The sequence below is a fragment of the Zingiber officinale genome, chromosome 6B (assembly GCF_018446385.1).
Source record: "Zingiber officinale cultivar Zhangliang chromosome 6B, Zo_v1.1, whole genome shotgun sequence".
In the NCBI taxonomy this organism is placed as follows: Eukaryota; Viridiplantae; Streptophyta; class Magnoliopsida; order Zingiberales; family Zingiberaceae; genus Zingiber; species Zingiber officinale.
Window position 1 is genome coordinate 66,541,386 of NC_055996.1, and position 17,734 is coordinate 66,559,119.

Here is a 17,734-nt window from a genome sequence, read left to right on the forward strand (position 1 = left end):
GGTAGATAACACTGCTAAATATGTTTCAATAACTGGAGCATGAGATATACCTTTATTGTTCTGATTCCTACGAGGACAGTCCGCCTTCTAATGCCCTGTCTGCTTGCAAATGAAGCACTTGCCTTTCGGCTTCTTCATTCCAGCTTTTTGTCCCTAAGGTTTATTCACTCTCTTTGCTGGAAAGACCTGTTTCTTCTTCTTCTTGCCTTTCGGCTTAGAAGTAGAACCATTTTCAACATAGTGAATCTGAGAACTTTGATGAAAAATACCTTCTGCTGCCTGTAGTTCTGTCAGAAGTTTCGCCAACGTATACTCTCTTTTGTTCATGTTATAGTTCAGACAGAACTGCTCAAAACTTCTGGGTAGCGTTTGGAGAATTATATCGACCTGAGTTTCCCCATCGATTTCTCCTCCAAGAACTTGTATTTCGTTCAGATAGGACATCATTTTGAGGATATGATCCCTTACGGGTGTTCCCTCAGACATGGTAGTCGTCATTAACTTTCTCATTGCCTCTTACCTAGCAGTCCGACTCTGGTGCCCAAAGAGTTCTTTGAGATTGTTCATTATATCATAAGCTGTTGGTAAATCTTGATGCTGATGTTGCAATACATTTGACATTGATGCCAAAATGTAACACCGCGCCATCTCATCAGCTTTTATCCATTTCTTATGATACTCAATCTCCTCTGGGGTAGAGTCACCGTCAGGTGCATCAGGGCAAGCCTCAGTCAGTATAAACTTATAGCTTTCAGCAGTAAGAACAATTTCCAGGTTCCTTTTCCAATCTATATAGTTGGGTCCAGTAAGTTTGTTCTCTTTCAGTATAATAGCCAGTGGGTTGAAAGTCATCCTAAGAATCACAAAAATAACTTTGGTCAGGACTCTAAATTTAGAATAATATTGATTCCTCAGACAATACTATTTTAAATTAACCAACACCTCAAAACACCGTGAATTTTGTATGCCACGATAGTGTGGACGTATACAGATTCAACATTTGTAAAAGGAGGGTGTAACCCACTAATTTTATTATCTTGTCAACCTAACTTTTGACAAATAAAATTAATAGTTGGTTTCCTTCGGTCACACAAATAATAGCAGTGACTCCGATGGGGAGGATACTATTAGACGTGCCTAAGTGTATACAATTATTTGACACTAAGTTCATTAATAAGATGGTGCCCCTTCCGATGGGGAAGAACACACGCTCTTAATTAATTTCCTATAGTCATCCAAAATGGAAGTTTGATCTAGTGATCCGCAAACAAACTCATCCGATATGGAGGAAGGCACTCAGAGCCAACGCGCAAGTTTGTTTGCATCACTTACAAACCAGTAATGGAGACCGTGGAATTTATTAAAATAAATCCTTCTCCCACTTAGTTATTTAAAGTGAGGAAATTTAAACTATCCTAGCATACATCTCATGCATACACACACATCACAGTAAAAGCAATAAATATGGAAATTATTTTCCAACTATTATGGTCTTTTTCTGTTACTGTCCTCCAGTGCTCCAACCCTAGTTGCTGCCATCTTTAGCCACCGCCATCGGGTCGAGTCGTCGCATCCATCTTGCTTCTTATTCCGCTGCGCCTCTGGTGCTCCATAAGTACCACGCCTCGCAAGAATCCGATCCGCGACAAAAATAGAATTTACATATATCGATCCTATATTCCACGAGGGAATGTACATGTAATCTAGATCGAAAATAAAATTCTAAAATCCTAGGGCTAATACAGCTCCTGCTGTATTAGTTACATACAATCATGCACACACAAAATATTGCCCTTGACATGTCCAAGGGTCTAATCACACACAACATCAATAAGTCATAATAGTTGGAGCCTGCAACCAAAGAGTTAGCACATCCTACTATTATCCTGCCTAAATTTTATATGACATGTGCATAACCTATTTGAATTCTAAACACACAGAGGCAAACCCTAGCGCTCTGATACCAATTGTTGGTTAATCCTAGGAAAACGTACCAATTCCACTGTATAAATTTTTTTTGTACAAGTGTCTAACCTTTCCTTAAATAACCTATTGTGTTCTTTAGAAGTTAAATTAGGAATCACAGACGAAACTTAACATCATTGATTCCAAATTTAACTTATCTGTTCTTAATGGTTTAGATTTGAATCGCAAGCGAAATTTAACACTATTGATTCAAATCCACCTATGTTATTAATTCCATTAAATATTAATTTCTAAAATTGGCTTCTAGGACTGCATGGCGAGGCACATGACCTTCTTGGATATGGGAGGAACCACCACCGCCTAGATAAAGCCTTTTAAGGAAAGCTAATATTTAATTTCCTTAAATAACTCTAGGTTAACCAAAAAGAACAATCGAATCACAAATTCAAAAAAGAAGAAAACACAAACTCGAAAAATTAATTCGAAAAACTAAATCTAATTGCCTCTTGTATTTAGAATTTTTACAAAGAAAATAACTAGTATGATGCGGAAGAAAATTACTAGTTATACCTTCTCTTTGTAAGCTAACGACCTCGAGATCTTCTGCCGTATTCCTCGCCTCGCCTTGGACATCGTGTGGGTGACGATCCTCCAAGATGAACACCACTCAAAAGCTTCTTCCTCTTCTTCTAAAATCCAGCCAGCACCACCACCAAGGAGAAGAGAGCAAAAGGGAAAAGAGAAGGGAGAGGGAGGGCCGGCCACTTGAGGTTCTCCAACCAAGAGAATAAGAGTTGTTGTGTCTCATGAAGCCTCTTCACCCCTTCTTTTATATTAGTTGCCCAAGGCAAATAAGGGAAGAATTTTTACAAAAAATAAAATCTTCCTCTAGCTTTTCATTTTCCCTTTTAATTTTCCTTTTCTTTCCTCTTGATTGAATCAATCACCAAAAATAAATTTGATGATTTTATAATTTTAAACGTGGTCGGCCACCTTGCTTGGGCACCAAGCAAGGGTGGTCGGCCCCTATAAGAGGGAGGAAATAATTTTTTATAAAATTTTACAAGAAGAAAAATTCTTATAAAATTTTACAAGTTCTCTTTCCTAAAGTAAGAGTTAAAAAAGGAAAGTTCTAAAAATTAAAACCAAGTTTTAAAATTTAAAAATTCTCTTAAAAAATTTCCTTTTTTAACATGGTGATAGAAAATTTAAATTTTAAAACTTATCTTCCTTTTTCTTAAACCATGAAGATGGTTAAAAAAGGAAAATTTTAAAACTTTTAAAACTTTTAAAACTCTCTATTAAAATATGTGGCCTAATTCAAATAAGGAAAGTTTTCAAAATTAAAATCTCTCTTTTAAAACTTATAGTTTTCTACAAAGAGAAGATTTTAAAAATTCAAAACAACCCTCCCTTTTTGAATTATAGTGGTCGACCCCTTAATGCTTGGTCACCAAGCAAAGGGTCGGCCCCTTGGAAGAGGATGTGGTTGGCCCTTGTTTGGTCACCAAGCATTAGACCGGCCCCCTTCTTGGACACCAAGAAGAGCCTTATATTTGGATGGACTTGAAGCTATAATGAGACTACGACAGAGACCTAGAGAAGAAATTGGTTTTGGCCTTTCGATGAGCTTGAGTATCCCGTGTTCGCCCCGAACACACAACTCAAGTTCATCGATAATAACTCATTCCACTAGAGAGTTATTACCGTACTACCGCACCAATCCCAAATTACATTATGGGCTCCTTCTTATCATGAGTGTGTTAGTCTCCCTGTGTTTAAGGTAACAAATGTCCACTAATTAAATAAGTTACTGACAACTCACTTAATTAATATCTAGCTTCAAGAGTAGTACCACTCAACCTCATTGTCATGTCAGACTAAGTCCACCTGCAGGGTTTAACATGACAATCCTTATGAGCTCTTCTTGGGGACATTCTCAACCTAGATAACTAGGACACAGATTCCTTCTATAATCAACAACACACATTATAAGTAATATCATTTCCCAACTTATCGGGCATATTGATTTATCGAGCTAAACCTCACCCTTTGATAGGTCAAAGAAATAAATATTAAATATATGTGCTTGTTATTATATTAGGATTAAGAGCACACACTTCCATAATAACTAAGGTCTAGTTCTTTTATTAAGTCAGTACAAAAAGAACTTACCTAAATGGTCCTACTCAATACACTTAGAGTGTACCAGTGTAATTTATTAATCAAGATAAACTAATACTTAATTACACTACGACTATTCCGATGGTTTGTTCCTTTCCATCATAGTCATGAGCAACTGTTTATAATTTATAAAGAACCGACAACATGATCTTCTGAGTGTGACACCACACACCATGTTATCTACTTATATAAATTAATTGAACAATTACATTTAACAAATAAATGTAGATATTGAGTAATTTGATTCTTTTATTTCAAAAATAAATGTTTACAAAAGCTAGGCTTTCAGTATACACTCCAACAGAGGGGGTCTTCAGGTGTTGAGTCTGTTGCACCTCAATACTTTCTGTGGTCATCTCAACAGAAATGGAATCTGTTTTAAGATTGTTATAAAATATATTGCGGGAGATTATTTGGAAAAATACTGAATTTACAATCTAAATTCAGACTTATCTAGTGAGAGGCTTGAACTGATAATTTCAAACTATCGGTTGAGGGTCGAGTCCTTTTGGCAAGTCCTATTATCGAGTCCCGAGTGTCAAGTGACTGAGTCCCTAGTGCCGATTGACCAAGTCCGATTGTTGAGTAGTCGAATTGGGGAAGCAAGTCGGCCAAGTTGGGAAGTACATAGCAGAATTGGGAAGCAAGTAGATTGAGTAGGGTAGCACGTCGGCCTAATCGGTCAAATGCCCAACTAAGCAGTTGGAGTTCCAAACTAAGTGCTTATGTAGAGTGCACGGGAATTGAGGAGCTGAGGTATGTGTTTAACACAGATTCTTTAAAACAAATTCATCCCACCTCCGTAGTGTTTTGAGGTTTTTGTGGGTCGTCAGTTTCCCGAGATATAACAACTACACCGCAGTCTCCACCAAACACAGGTGGAAGGTGGATGGGTTCCCCCCACCCTTTTCTCCTTATTGATGTAGGACCGTTGGGCCGGCTAGAAGGGGGGTTGAATAGCCCTGAAAAAATAAAAACAAAAACACCCTTCTCGAACTTTCAACAAAACACTTGCATAAAATAAATTGAACAGAAACTAAAGAAAGAGGCACAAGATATTTTTACTTAGTTACAACCAAGGAGGTTGTTAATCCAAGGAATGTCGCATTACTATCTCCTTCAGGTGGAGAAGCCTCTTACAGCAGTAAAAGCGTAAAACAAAGAAGCTAATCTAAAACTGAAGCGTACAAGCGTTGGAAATGAATTGCTCTGAGTTGTTGAAAAGTTTCTGGACCAAGGCTATATTTATAGCCTTGGTCGAGGCGCCCTGAGGGTTCCGGGTGCCCTGGGGGGGGGATAAATTTTATCCCCCAATATTCAGATCGAGTCAAAGCTTGATCTTGGGAAAAAGTCAACTCTGGGCACCCCAGACCCAAAAGTCAACTCTGGTTGACTTTTTCAGTCGGGGTCCTCTGCTCCGACTCTGGTCGCCTCGGTCCGGGTCTTCAACTCCGGATCCGCTCGCTTGGGTGATCTCGGTTATCCGTAAAAGGGCTCACTCAAACCCAACTTCCGGTCTTCTCGAGTGGACTTCCGCTCCGGCTTCTCGTCCCTAGGAATCGTTGCCTCTTTCCTTCTCGTCCGCCAGTGTACTCATCCGCAGTGTTCGTCCCTCGGACTCACCGCGTGCCGTCCTTCTCGCTAGCTGCGTCTCTTGCTCCTCGAGCAGTCTTCCGCTCCAGCTTTCATTCCTCGGAACCACCACACGCTTCCTTCTCGTCCGCCGGTGTACTCTTCTACAGCACCTCGTCCCTCGGACGCACCGCGTGCTGTCCACCTCGCTAGCTGCGTCTTCCACTCGACTACCTGTGCTCCTAAGCTCCTGTACACTTAGACACAAGGTTAGAAACACACAAGACCTAACTTAACTTGTTGATCACACCAAAACAACCTTGGGGTTCCAACAATCTCCCCCTTTTTGCGGTGAGCAACCTAAGTTAAGGTAGGGTAAAAATAAACATAAAATAACCTTAACTAAATTTGCAATTAAGTGTAAAAAAAAATAAAACAAGTTAAATTTTGGTCTACCTCCCCCTAGACTTATACTTTTCCTTCTCCCCCTTTGATCACAAAAAGAATGAGGTTCTGAGAAAAAATCTAAGGGTAAAAACTTAGAAAATTTTGAGATCCTAAAAAAATTTTGCAATAATAAGCAGTCTCTGTAAAAAATTTTTAAGTAAAATTTTAAGAAAATTTTCTAAGTGAAATTATAAGAAAAAAAATTCTAACTTAGACAGCTTTGCAAAAAACTTTTTTAAAAAAAAAATCTAAAAAACTTAAGCAGAAATTTTCAATTTCAAAACAACTTTTAACCTAGGTAAAAAAAAATATCTTCAGAAAATTTTTCTAAGTATAAAAGAGAATTTTTCTAAGAAAAAAATACTTAAAAATTTTTTTTCTAAGTTTAAAAAAAATTATAAAAAAATTTAAGTTTTTGTAAAAATTATTTTTTAAAGAAAATAAAAAAATCCTAACTTTAGATTTTTTTCTAAGTAAAAATTTCACGTAAAAGTATTTTTCTAAGTATAAGAATATTTTGAAAAAAAATATTTGAAAAACTTTAAAAGCATTAATTAATTCTAATTTTAGTGCTTTGACCGAAAGTTAATTAAACATTTATTTCAATATTTTGACTTCCAGGTCGTGGCGAGGTACTAGACCTTCTTGGTTATTGGAGCAACAACCACTTTCTTAGACAAAGCCTGATAAAGAATTTCAATGTTTAATTTTCTCGCAGAAAAGCTCTAAGTCTAATCAACAGTTTAATTTAAACAGGATTTAGGAACCCAATATAGGTTCCAACCTATTGGATTGATTAAAAATTTCTTAGGAGCATATTTTCTTGAGATATTCCTAATATGTCCCTGGTGATATCTATAATACCAATTCAAATTTTTAAATTTTCTAAAATTAGATGAGCATGCATGGTTTTTCAAATTATCTACTTGAATTTTCAGATCTTTATTTTCTAATTTCAATTTCTTATTTTCTAATATTGATTTGTCTAATTCGTCTAAGGGACAGGACTTAGCTAGAATTACTTTTAAATTTTTATTTTTATTTTCTAATTTACAACAATCTTTCGTTAAAAGTTTAACGAACTTAAACATTTTATTGGGAGGAAGAGATCGTACCTGACTTACCTTGTCGATCTCATTGTCTGTTTCTCCCCCTGAACTGCTGCTTTCTTCCTATGTGGCTCCCCTATCATCGATGCTCTCGATGCTCATCTCGAAAGAGCTTGACTCGCAGTCGTCGTCTTGATGACTTGCCATTAGGGCAAGTCCGGAGAATGCCTCGACTTCCAACTCCGATGACGTATCGTCCCACGTCGCCTTTAGGGCCTTTCCCTTTTGGATAAGCTTCTTACCCTTCTCCTTGTCCTTGTTCTTCAGCTTGGGGCAGTTGTCCTTAACGTGCCCTTCTTCGTCGCAGTGGTAACAATGGATCGTCCTTTTCTTTTTCCCCTGTGGATGATTAGTAGATCTAGATTTATAAAGTTTCTTGAATCTTCTTACCATCATTACCATTTCCTCATCGTAGAGAGAAGATTCCGACTCAGGTTCGTCTCTCGAAGCTTTGAGGGCGACATTGTTCTTGGGCTCCTTCATTCCTGCACATCTTGACTCATGCACTTCAAATGTTGAAAAGAATTCTTCTAATGAAATTTTTTCTAAATCTTTCGAAATGTAAAAGGCATCTACTAGTGATGCCCATTTTGAATTTCTAGGAAAAGAATTTAGTGCGTACCTGAGCGAATCTTGGTTACTTGCCTTTTCTCCGAGATTCGAAAGTCTAGTAATGATTTCTTTTATTCTCGAGTGCAGATGCGCGACTATCTCGTCTTCCCCAAGTCGTAGGCTGGTGAGCTGATTGCGAAGTAGATCTCGTCTAGCGAGCTTGGCTTCGGAAGTTCCTTTGTGCAGCTCGAGGAACTTCTCCCAAAGTTCCTTCACGGAGTTGTAGTTGCAGACTCGATTGGCTTCTTGTGGCGGAAGAACGCTTAACAGATGATATTCTACTTTGCCATTCGCCACGTATTCAACCTGCTCCTTTTTTGTCCATTGACATTTTTCCTTGCCCTCTGGAGCTACAAAGCCAAGTTCCATTGTTAAAATTAATTCAAAATATGTAGTGAAAAATACCTGCATCAGTTTTTTCTAGGTAGCGAAATCCCCTTCGTATTTTGGCGGGTGGATGCTTGGTTCGGCCATTATCTTTGCTTTGATTGACGGTTAGTCCTCCTAAAGCGCCTCGGCTCTGATACCACTTGTAGGACCATTGGGCCGGCTAGAAGGGGGGTTGAATAGCCCTGAAAAAATAAAAACAAAAACACCCTTCTCGAACTTTCAACAAAACACTTGCATAAAATAAATTGAACAAAAACTAAAGAAAGAGGCACAAGATATTTTTACTTGGTTACAACCAAGGAGGTTGTTAATCCAAGGAATGTCGCACAAATATCTCCTTCAGGCAGAGAAGCCTCTTACAGCAGTGAAAGCGCAAAACAAAGAAGATAATTTTAAACTGAAGCGTATAAGCGTTGGAAATGAATTGCCCTGAGTTGTTGAAAAGCTTCTTGACCAAGACTATATTTATAACCTTGGTCGAGGTGCCCTGAGGGTTCCGGTTGCCCTGGGGAAGGATAAATTTTATCCCCCAACGTTCAGATCGAGTCAAAGCTCGATCCTAGGAAAAAGTCAACTCCGGGTGCCCCGGTACGTTCCGGGCGCCCTGGACCCAAAAGTCAACTCTGGTTGACTTTTTCGGTCCGGGTGCTCTGCTCCGGCTCTGGTCGCCTCGGTCCGGGGCTTCAACTCCGGATCCGCTCGCTTGGGTGATCTCGGCCATCCGGAAAAGGGCTCACCGGAACCCAACTTCCGGTCTTCTCGAGTGGGCTTCCGCTCCGGCTTCTCGTCCTTCGGAATCGCCGCGTGTTTCCTTCTCGTCCGCAGGCGTACTCATCCGCAGTCTTTGTCCCTTGGACTCACCGCATGTCGTCCTTCTCGCTAGCTGCGTCTCTTGCTCCTCGAGCAGTCTTTCGCTCCGGCTTTCGTCCCTCGGAACCACCGCACGCTTCCTTCTCGTCCGCCGGTGTACTCCTCCGCAGCACCTCATCCCTCGGACGCACCGCGTGCCGTCCTTCTCGCTAGCTACATCTTCCACTTGACTACCTGTGCTTCTAAGCTCCTGCACACTTAGACACAAGGTTAGAAACACACAGGACCTAACTTAACTTGTTGATCACACCAAAACAACCTTGGGGTTCCAACAATTGCTTTTCCTCTCATGCTCAAGGCCTTTTATATGATGCCTTTCATGAGGTTATTATAGGGATCAATGACCGGATAGAAGGGGGGATAGATATCTAGGTCACCCCCAATTCGATTGCTTCTCTATAAAACTTTAGTGCGCAAGTGGAAATGCAAAAACTAAAGCAATGAAGGCAAACAAGAATACAAACGTTAACATGATTCCTTTACGTGGTTCGAAGATAAAGCTCCTACTCCACGGTTGTTCGTAAAGTGGATGATCCCGATCCATTGGTGGATGACTCCTCGGAAACTCCGGTTAGCTCAAACCTCCTTATGGGTGGAGAAACTTCGCCACAAACTCACCAAGACCTCTTGGACACAAGGGAAACCTTGACCACTGGTAGACTACTGATTAGACTTTAACCAAGTCCAATTTCGTCAACTATAACCAAGCTCCCAATCCTTGGTTATATAGGTCACGGGTTGAAAAACTCCACCTACCAGTCGACTAGTGAAAGTGCCAGTCGACTGTCCTCTATGGAGATTCAACCATTATATCCCAATGGCTCGATACCAGTCGATTGGTAAAAGTACCAATCGACTGCTCCACACTGGCTGAGCGAACAAAAGCATTTTGTTTGCTCCCAGTCGACTGCCCAGTCGACTCACCAGTCGACTGATGAAACCACCAGTCGACTGGTACCCGAGTACAATCTCTCAACACTCGGACTCTCACCCTTACGACTCACTTGACTCTTCGTTGCAACCTTGACCTCTTGCCTTCAAGCTTACTTCCTTTGGCTCTCGTCCCTCCGATGCACCTAAGCCCGCAGCTCATCCCAATGTTATCCTTTGCGTATGCCTCGAAGTCGCTTCCCTCGGCCCTTGTCCTTATTGCCTTGTCCACAGTCCCTTAGATGCTTCATCCTTCACCGGACCCGAAGCTATCAACCTGAGTCATATGTGTATCCTGCAACCCTGTACAACTCAAATACACATATCAAATATGTCACGCCCCCAAAGGAGTCCCTACCGAAAAATTTCGGTAGCATCTCCCCTGTACCAGTGGCAATCTGAGGCATACATACATACAAAATACATCAGTCACATACGGTTGAAATATACAGACAACCACGCAGTTAATCATGTAGCCCACACGGCTGAAACATAGCATAACCACGCAGTTAATAATGCAGCCCACACGACTGAAATATAGCATAGTGGAAATCACAAAATAACGAACATGCAACGAACAAAACAAATAACTGCGAGCCAGCTCGGCTTGACACAACATCACTAAACCAAATACAAGATACCACAAGACAAACTCCACATCAACTATTACAATGCCAAGATCACAAATCCAAAACAAAATAGTGTAAGAAACTGAAACCAGAAGATCATCCTCGAATGTGACGTGGGACTGACGAACAAGACTTACAAGTGACTCCATAAATCCTTTACATGCTATCTGCCGAAATAAACCAGTTTATGGGGTGGTAAGTGCTGAGACTCATCGGGTAATAGACAGATAGTGCATGAACATAATAAAGAACTAGAGATACAAGATATACAGTCTCGTAGGGAGAAATAGTAGATACTACAGTGATATCATAATAAGTGTTTATATCTGAAACCATATCCTAAGCTAGTAATAGAAGATCAGGTGTAGCACGGACCTGCTACAGTACTGCTCATAACTACATGGGTAACATGTGAGGTATATACATATTACCAATAAGGAAATCAATGTCTAAACTCATACCTCATGTATATATCTCAACCTATGTGAGCATATCAGCATAAGTAACAATAGTATAAATAAGCAATAGCAACATAAGTAAGCAACAACATCAACAGGTACAATAATAACAGCGTATGCACGGATGATCACTCCCGCCCACCCCTCTGCACCATGATCTTTGTATAGTTGAGAGGTTGGGTCAGTGACAGACTGTACACCACTCCAGCTACTACTACTCTCGAGTGGTCGAGGGGGCAGTTGCATAGTAGCTAACTAGCTACGTCTACGACGAGGGTCCCTGTTGCCCGTAACTCCAGCTATCACTACCCATAAGTAAGCGAGTGGGGGGCACGACAGAACAAGCGACACTCTCCAACTACCATTACCCATGAGTGGCCGAGCGTGCGACCCTGGCCAACGACTCTCTCAACCACAAGGGAGACATGGTCGCCAGCATGCATGCAATGACATGATGCGTAAAATGCAACAGTTATCATATATATATAAACAGAAAATAGGTATGCTACATGAAGCCAGCATGTTCAGTAAGGTGTGTAAATAACAACATTCAAGCAAGTAAGCATGGTATCTAGTATCCATATATCCAATATCTAGTATTTGTTATATGGTATCTGCTAAATATCATAGACAGCAATGAGAGGTTGTATAGATATAGAAACGAGTTTCTCAAAGATTGAGTGGATAAGTATCAAGCACAAGAAAAATATGAGTGGAGTCAAGATAAATACAGGAACTATCCGAAAATATAGCTCATGCACTAAGATCAATGTACTAAGATAAAGCAAGAAGTGTCCGCCTTCATTTGTAGATTGTGCTAAACAATCCCATGTCGAGACGTTCATCTCGAACCAATGTCCTGCAAATCACATAATATACAGTTTAGCTAATCACGTATACAACAACTAGCTAAACCTAAAACCCCATTCTAATTCGATTAGGTAACTATTTAATTTCACCTAATAATCCAAATCCAACTAGATGATAAGTTCATCTTCAATCCACCAAATCAATTCAAGATCTACCCAAATCCACATATCACAATAGAATAAACCAACGCATCAACTACTAAGCATTATGAACCTAACATACATAGTTCATCCACATAATCAATTGTTTGCTATCCATTCGCTAACTGATCTAACTCATTAATCAATCTCCACTAATCATCGCACCAAATGAAATCCAATAAGAAATTAAATTAACTCTAAAACTCACCTAAATCTGGATACTCCGCTATAGGACTCTCAGTTGGAGAACTTGCTATCAAAAATTATGGCCGAGGCTAGGTGAAGTTGTTGACCACAAAATCAGATACCCCAATTAGTAATCCAGCGTTCGCACACCCAAACCTACTGCTAGGATTAATCTATTACCTCTACGGTGGCAGCAAGGCAGCAGAGGACACCAACGATCAATGGTCGAAGGCAACCACAAAACAATAGAGCAGTAGCTGTTGCCCTAGATCCATCAGCATGTGAAAGGGCAAATCAACTTCCCAACTCTATCTCTGGTCCTTGGCAACCACTGCACAAATTAATCCACCTATCCATTTAGTGAGATTAAGATTGTTATCTCAATTTGATCTATAGAAGCTCGGTGGAGATTCCACATGTAGCTATGATGAACAAGAAGTTTCCCCTCCTAGATCTATGGTGGCTAGATGAAGATTTCCAACCCAACTATGAGGAAGTGGAGCTCGAGTGAGGAAGAGAGGCCAGCTAGGGTGCGGGGAACTCGCGAGAGGGAGATCGGCTGGTGCTTGCGTGAGGGAAAAGAGGAAACCAGCGACTGTGGCTCGGCGATTTTGGTGAGGAGATCGCGAGAAGGAGATGCTCGCGTGAGGAGGAGAGATCACCGACGGTTGTGGCTTGAGAGAGGAGGAGAGGCAATTGTGGCTCAGCGGCTGGCACCAGCGTGAGGGGGAGGAGATCAGTGGCTGGGGTGCGGTGGATCGCGAGAGGGAGAGGGAAGAGAGGAGTTGGCGTGGATTTGGTAGCTAGGGCACGGGTATTAGATTTATAACTTAGGGATTTTTCAATTAAACCCTAGATCAGTTTCTCAATCAACTCCCACCTTTGGGTATTCCAAACAGACTTTTCTCGAGCCCATAAGTGCATCCCCTCAAAATAGGTCATACGAGCTCTGATTAAATCTCGGAAAATTTCTAAAAATTCCTAAAAAAAATCCAATAAGATAATTTATCAAATAACCTTATTATTTAATTATTATTTGGGCACCATATTTTACAAAATATAAGGATGAGCCTAACTTAAACCCTTTGCTCAAACACCAAAACACATGGTCGCACGGACCATTGGGATTGCTCCAACAATCTCTCCCTTTTGATGTTTGATAATACGTTTAAGTTAAGGAAAATAAATAGCAAAATAATGGACATACAATGCCAAGGATACACACTTGGACTTACACCGCCGAATAGACTTATGATGCCAAGGCTACACACTTAGACTTACACTGCCTAATAACAAAGCGCAAACATGCATTGAAACATATCCCAAGGCTCCCCCTACACCTAAGCTCCCCAATGAGCTAGAATTTTCCCACGAGGCTATTTAAGAACGTATCACAAGGCTCCTCCTACACCTAAGCTCCCGAGCTAGAATTTTCACCACCGCAAAGGTATTTTCAGGTTTTCCCAACTAAACTTTACTTCTCCCCCTTTGCCTAACATTAAAAAGCTCCAACAATATCCTAATTGTTGAAAACTTGATCATTAAATTGACCCTAAACTCGTGTATTTATCCCCCATAGATCTCATACCATATACGAGCTAACCCGGTCAAAATCCAGTGTTGAAAATCATTTCAGACTGGTATCAGTCGACTGCCAGAAGTACCAGCCGACTGCCCTTATCGAATTCAATATAGAAGCATTCTGTGTTCGATATTCATTGTTACCAGTCGACTGGTAACTGTACCAATTGACTGACACACTGTTTTCAGCCTATCCTATATTTCTGGCCTGATTTCAAAAATGCACCAATAATTTCATAGACATCCAAAAATCCTCAAAATTTATGGAGAAGTCTGTTTTACCCATGTCTATTTGGAAAAAATACATTACAAAATGTATCTATCACCAATCCCAAGATTGACACAAAATCCAAAACTAGCTAAATGGTTCAATTAAACCTTGACCTAAAGTCCTAGTTTTGGTTTCCTCAATGTATTTGCTCATACCAACCCACAATGCATCCCTAGCATTGGTTTATATGGCATCTATACATCAAAAACTAATTATCATGCAATATGACCCCAATGTCATATTTTCTTGCATGAAACACAATCCATGTGTGACAATTCCCTCGGTTTGAGACTCAAGTACGTCTCCAAACCACTTGGCACATTCCATGGCCTAACCTAGACTCTCAAGTAAAACCCTCTTGAGATCCATTGGTCATGAGTCCCAAATTGACTCTTAGAGCACCCCCTAGAGCTCTTAACCTTAGTCACCTCCTTAAGTGACTCATCCATAATTGCTAGGCCACATCGGTGCACCTCCGGTGACACTTGGCCTAGAAACCTAACCTTTTTAACCTTGGACACTTTTTCCTTGGTTAATTTAACCTTACCTTTAAATGACTTTCTGTTGCCATTTATTGGTTTCTCCTTGCTATAGTCATATGCAACTCTAGCATAAGACTTTCTCTTAGCATTGGAGACACTAGATCAATATCCTAGATTCAATCTATCATTGTTGGATCTTTGACTACCCAATACCATACCTAAACCCTTAGATCTAACATTGAATCTTGCTAGGGTTTTCTCCAACTTATCAAGCTTTACCTTCAAAGCTTGATTTTTTCCTTTCTAGGTTCCTAAACCTAGAGTCAACATGTCCACCATGGACATTCCTAGACCTACCTTTTCTAGGCATGTGTCTCCCCTTCTTGGGATTAATGTCTTGGGTCTCCTTAGGTCTACCGTTTCTAGAGTTATCATGAATGAGTTTCCTAGGGTTATGATCGACATTTACTCTACTTCTATCATGATATTTAAAACCAAAGTTATGCATAGGTAAATAATAACAATTATTTTTAGCATGCATGGGAGTATAAGAATTTAAATTTGAATTACACTTTAAATTAGGGTATACCTTTCTTACCCTTAAAGCTCCCCCTTTATTTGAGATCCTCTTCTTTTTCTCCCATTTCTTTAAATGTGCAAGCTTCTTGATCTCCCTCTTCTTGGGGCATTTTGTGTGGTAGTGTCCCTTCTCCCCACATGTGAAGCATCGATGCACATTCTCCTTCTTTGGGCTTCTTTATTCTTATAATTCTTGTTAGTGTTTAAATTAATTTGAATGAGTTTAGGATTTACCTCTTTCTTACCCAATGGACACTTACTCTTGTAGTGCCCCTTCTTATTGCACTCGAAGCAAATGATGTGATCTTTTGACTTCACTTCGGTGGAGGTGCTTGCTAGGTTAACCACTTCCAAGACCTCTTCTTCATCCTCTTCACTTGTCTTGGATTCTTCTTCAATCCTTGAGGATGTAGATGATGCCTCCTCTTCCTCATCCACACTTATGCATGGCCTTCCTTCATCCTTCTCCTCCTCGGAAATTGAGCATGAATCGACTTCCGGTTGCTCCTCCTCTACTTGAGCCACTTCTTCCTTTTGTTCGAATTTTCTTTCTCCTTGTGTAGGCATGAGTTCTTCTCCTAGAACCATCTTTACCTTGCTCCACAACACGTGGGCATTCTTATATTCACCTACACGACTTATCACATTAGTGTTGGAACCCCAAGGTTTTTTGATGTGATCAAACAAGATAAGTTAGGTCCTGCGTTGTCTAAACCCTTGTGTCTAAGTGTGCAGGAACTTAGGAACACAGGAAGTCGAGCGGAAGACGCGGCTAGCGAGAAGGATGGCACGGGAGAGAGCCGACGGGCTCAGTGCGTCCGAGGGATGAGGTGACCGCGGAAGAGTACACCGGTGGACGAGAAGAACGTGCGCGGCGTTCGAGGGACGAAAAACCGGGAAGGAAGGCTGCTCGAGAAGAAGGCCGGAACTTGGGTTCGGGTGAGCCCTATTCCGGATGGCCAAGATCACCCAAGCTAGTGGAGCTGGAACGAAAGACCCGGACCGAGGCGGGACTGAACCAGAGAAGAGATCCCGGACAAAAAGTCAACAACTGTTGACTTTTTTCTCCGGGGTGCCCGGACCAGGATTTTGACCAAGATTATGTCAAATGCGATCTGATCGTGGGGGATAAAATTTTATCCCCCCTAGGGTGCCCGGAACCCCTTCGGGGCACCCCGACCAGTGCTATAAATATAACACTGATCTGCACAGTTAAATCAACTCACTTGTAATTAGTTTTCTCTGTGCTTTCATTTCTGTTCTTTTTATTTGTGCTGTCAATGCTGTAAAGAGGCTACTCCACTCGAAGGAGATCATCAGATAGTGCGCATACTTTCCTTGGATTAGCAATCCCCTGATTTCAAACCAAGTAAATCTCTTGTGTCTGCTCTTTTCATTTAGTCTCTTCTTTTTATTATTACAAGTGTCTATTAATTAGTTGAATATCTGAGAAAGGTTTGTGGTTTAATTTTTGTAGGGTAATTCACCCCTCCCCTCTTGCCGACCTCCAAAGGGACCAACAAGTGGTATCAGAGAAAGGTGCTTCAGGAGGACTAACCGTCGATCGAAGCAATGAGATGGCCAGACCAAGCATCGTTCCACCAAAATTCGAGGGGGACTTCACAGACTGGAAGCGACGTATGGAGGTATTCCTAAGAATTGATTTTGAAATTCGGTTTATTATGAAGTATGGTTTTGTAGCTCCGATGAATCAAGATGGAGAAGAAAAAGAAGAAAGCCATTGGACAAAGAAGGAGTAGAATGAATCTGTAGTGAACAGCCGTGCGGAATATCACCTGCTAAGCGTGTTATCGCCTCAAGAGGTCAACCGCATCGGAAGCTATTCATCTGCTAAAGAACTCTAGGAGAAATTCCTGGAACTCCACAAAGGCACGCCCGAAGCGAAACTCGCTAGAAGAGACATCCTCCGGAACAAGCTGATGAACATACGTCTAGAAAAAGGTGAGAAGGTTGCCAATTTACACGCGAAGGTAAAAGAACTAATTACTGGTCTCAGAACCTCGGAGAAATGGTAACAAATCGGGACACAATATGCTACGCACTCAACACGTTTCCCAGAACTTCAGAATGGACATCAATCGTCGACGCCTACTACATTTCTAAAGATCTGGAGGTAAGTACTTTAGAAGAACTGTTCTCCACTCTTGAATTGCATGAAACCAAGTGTGCAGGAACAAAGGAGTCAAGCCAGATGATTGCACTAAACGCAACCAAAAGGGATGAACCCGAGTCAGACTCAGAAGATGATCAGGAAGCGTACATGGTAAGAAACTTTAAAAAGTTTTTTAGATCTAATAAATTTAAAGAAATGCAGAGTAAAAAGAATCCAAGAAATAGAAGAAGGATGCATTGCTACCAGTGTCAAAAGGAAGGACACCTAAAAGAAGATTGCCCAGAACTAAAGAAGGACAAAGGCAAGATTCCCAAGAAGCACAAGAACCTAAAAGCTACTTTGGACGACACTTCTTCATCTGAGT